This window comes from Saimiri boliviensis, chromosome 6 (genome assembly GCF_048565385.1).
Source record: "Saimiri boliviensis isolate mSaiBol1 chromosome 6, mSaiBol1.pri, whole genome shotgun sequence".
NCBI lineage: Eukaryota > Metazoa > Chordata > Mammalia > Primates > Cebidae > Saimiri > Saimiri boliviensis.
Window position 1 is genome coordinate 31,444,935 of NC_133454.1, and position 3,682 is coordinate 31,448,616.

A 3,682-nucleotide genomic window follows, 5' to 3' on the forward strand; every position below is an offset into this window, starting at 1 on the left:
GTTAATTTAAATCATTTTTAAAAGAAAGTGTAGATAGATACATTTGGGGAAAGGTGGGGTAAGCAATTTGTAGGATGTTGCAGAGCTTTTGATAACTGTTATTAGTGATAACCATGAACCTCTGAGACAGATGTGAAGTGGATGTTTGCCCTGTCGTACTTGACTATAAAATCTTTTTCCCTCCCTCTTTCCCAGTTGAGTAATTTTAACGCTGAGAACTTACAGCACTGTAACTGAGTTGAGATTGAGGGTAGGGACAATAATAGGTCAGAGGAAGCATCATGGTTCTGCTGTAAAAATACAGAGGCTAGCTTTTCATATAATAGCTGTGTTTGTTTTATGAGCCTGTTTACATTCTTAAGTGGACCCCATGGTCTCCCCTAATAAGTAGACTCAGTCATTTGTAGGAGAAATAGTCTTCTTGCAGTGAATGGGTTAGCACTGGCCATGTGGCCCCGTCTTCTGGCCAATGGGATGAGAGAGGAAATATGCTAAGGGCTTATGGGGAAAGTTTCATGCTCTAAGAAAAAAAAAAAAAAAAAAAAAAAGGAAGAGGTAGCTTCTCTTCTTCCTCTAGATATTCTCTCTAAATGCGGTGGCTGGAACTGTAGAGCCATCTTGCCAACAACTTGAGGATAAAACCAATACCTAGATGACAGAGCAGAGACTGAAGCTACCTAATTAATACCCAAGTCTTTGATGTCAATATTGAACTTCTGATTAACCACAAACTGGAGGCTGTCCTACCTATTGACTTAACTTTGACTTCTTGTTATGTAACAATACATTGCCCTATATTTTAACTATTTCTAAGCAGGCCTTTCTGTTACTTGGAGTTAGAAGCATCTTGGCTATTTTAATCTTTTCTCTTTAATCCTCCTGGCATATTTAGTCATTTCCTTGATGAAGGCACATAACAGATTTTCAAAGTGGAGGTAAAGTTGTCCTGGATGCAGGTGTCTGAGGCAGCAGGTGGTACATTAGTGATGCACAAGGCAGTTCCAAGACTCATCTGGTTTAGGCAAATGAGGACGGTTGTGGGCTGATGATCTAGTGGCACTGGTTAATGCAGTGCTTGAAGGGTTGAACATGGGTCTGCCGAAGACACCAACCAGGCAGCTGGAACTCAGGAGTCAGGCAGGGCACAGGAAGAGGAGAAGCACTTGTTAGGCTAACTCTTCTGAAAAAGGCCTGAACTCCCCTACAAGGTTTTCATGTACTCAGTCCCCCTCCCCACTTCTGTAGTCAGCTGCGTGGTGTGGGCAGGACTTTCACTGCTTTAACAGCTCTCTCCCCACTTCCCCTCCCTTTGCCTTCAGTCATGTCCCTTTAAGTGTTTTGTGGCTTCTTTCCCTTGGCATCACTTTATTTTTAACAGTTCAAATTTATATTTATACATATTCAATGAAATGTCTCTTTTTTAGGTACAGGCCTGTTGATACAATTTAGTAGTAATTCTGTCCATTAATTTTCTTAAACCATCTTAACCCCTTTCAAGAGTATAGTTCAGTAATATTAAGTATATTCACATGGTTGCGAAACAGATCTCCAGAACATTTTCATCTAATGTGACAGTTAATTTTATTTGTCAACTTGACTAGGCCATGGTGGACCACGAGGTACCCAGATTAAACCTTATTTCTGGGAGTGTCTTTGAGAATGTTTTCAGATGAGATCAGAATTTCCATCTTTGGATTTGGTAAAGTAGATTACCTTCACCAGTATGGATGGGCATCATCCAATCTACTGAGAGCCTGAATAGGGCTAAAGGTGGAGGAAGGGAGGATTCGTCTCACTTCTGCTTGCTTGTTTGAGCTGGCACATCAGTCTTCTCCTGACCTTGGCCTGGGATTTACACCGTCAGCACCCCTGGTTCTCAGACCTTTGGACTTAGACTAGAATTACATTCCTGGCTTTCCTGGGTCTCCAGCTTGTAGATGTCAGATAATGGGACTCCTCATCCTCCATAATGACATGAGCTAATTCTGCATAATGTATGTGTACATATATATATCCTGTTGGTTCTGCTTCTCTGGAAAACCCTGACTTATACATCTTGCAAACTTGAAACTCTATACTTTTTAAACAACAACTCTCCTTCCTCCTCACCCCTGTCCCTGATAACCAGAATCTTCTTTTTGTTTCTATATATTTAATGACTTTAGATATCTTATGTAAGTAGAATTATACAGTATTTGCATTTTTGTGACTGGCATCTTTCACTTAGCATAATGTCCTCAGTCTAACATGTGACAGGATTTTCTTTCTTTTTAAGGCTCACTCATGTCCCATTGTGTGTATGGACCACATTTTGTTTATCCTTTCATCCGTCCTTCTGCCTCTTGACTATTGTGTCTTGGCATCAATTTTACCTTACTGTTGTGGCTTATGTTTGGGTTTCTAATTCTGTTGCCTGTGTTTCACTTTAACCAGATTTCTCTAGGGAACGTCCTAGAAGAGAATGCCCAAGAGACATCTCATCCTCTTAAGGATGATCTTGCTAGTGAACTTTTTCAAGAAATAATTCATTTAGAAAAGAATGACCCCAAACAATCCATATGTCCTCTATATATAAAGTAAAAGGCGAATATCTTTCCTTTAATGTAACTACTCCATCTCAAGTCTACTCTGCAGCCATTCATTACTCCAGCTGAAATGGAGAATTAGAAAATTCATTGTGTTACTGATGAAAGGTAATGCAAGCTCAGTATTAAAAAATTGAAAAACAGCGATAAAAACTACCACTTAATCAGGTCCTATTTTATGCAGGGTCTACCAGGCATTTTAAAGATACTCTTTTTAATCTACACAACTCTTTGAAGGAGACATTGGTCATATTGCAAGTAAACTGTAGATTGGTGAGAGGACATGCCTTCCCAACATTATCATTTCACTGTGTGCAGTTCCACTATAGCCTCTGACTTACTCACCATGAATAGTAAACTGCACACCCACAGCGAAGCAGGGCAGAGCAGGTGCAGCCTACTCTGGTGGGCTTTTCCTTTTCACTGAAGTTCCTTGTGGGCTGCTCAGCTGCCATGACGCTCTCCACATGGGTAAGGTGTCCTATGCTGTCAGAGCTGGGAAAACATCTCAGTTCTTGCCTCACTGTTGCTCTTTTATACTTGGGCTCAGGATTACAACACCATTGTAGAAAAGCTAAGCTAACCTTTATATTTCTAGTAAAGAGAATATTTATAAACATTGGACTCACTCAGTTTGTGAGCTAAACAGCATAACCAAGGCTATAGAACAAGTCTCATTTTCTAGGGTTCTGAAAACTCCTTTCTCTACAGTTCACTCTTAGGAGCTGATTTAATCTCCTCTTACCTTGGTGATTCTAATACAGATTTGGAGATGATGGCAAATTTATTTCCATATGGTTTACTTATTTATTTTTATTTTTATTCTTAAGATCTCCAGTTTGCAGTTGAAGAAACTGAGCCTCAGGGAGGTTATTTCACTCAAGGCACAACATTTAGTAAGAAAGAGTCAGAGATATAATCAAAGTAGCTGTCAACTAAAGTGGACAGAATACAGATGGGTTTTGGACTTGGCAAAGTTCCTTCTTATTTTTGAGTTTCACTTTCACATCCAAAACGAGAATAATAGTTACTACAAGGATTGCTGTAAAGATTAGAAGTAATGTGTGTAAAGCACCAAGCTCAATGCCTGGCTCTTG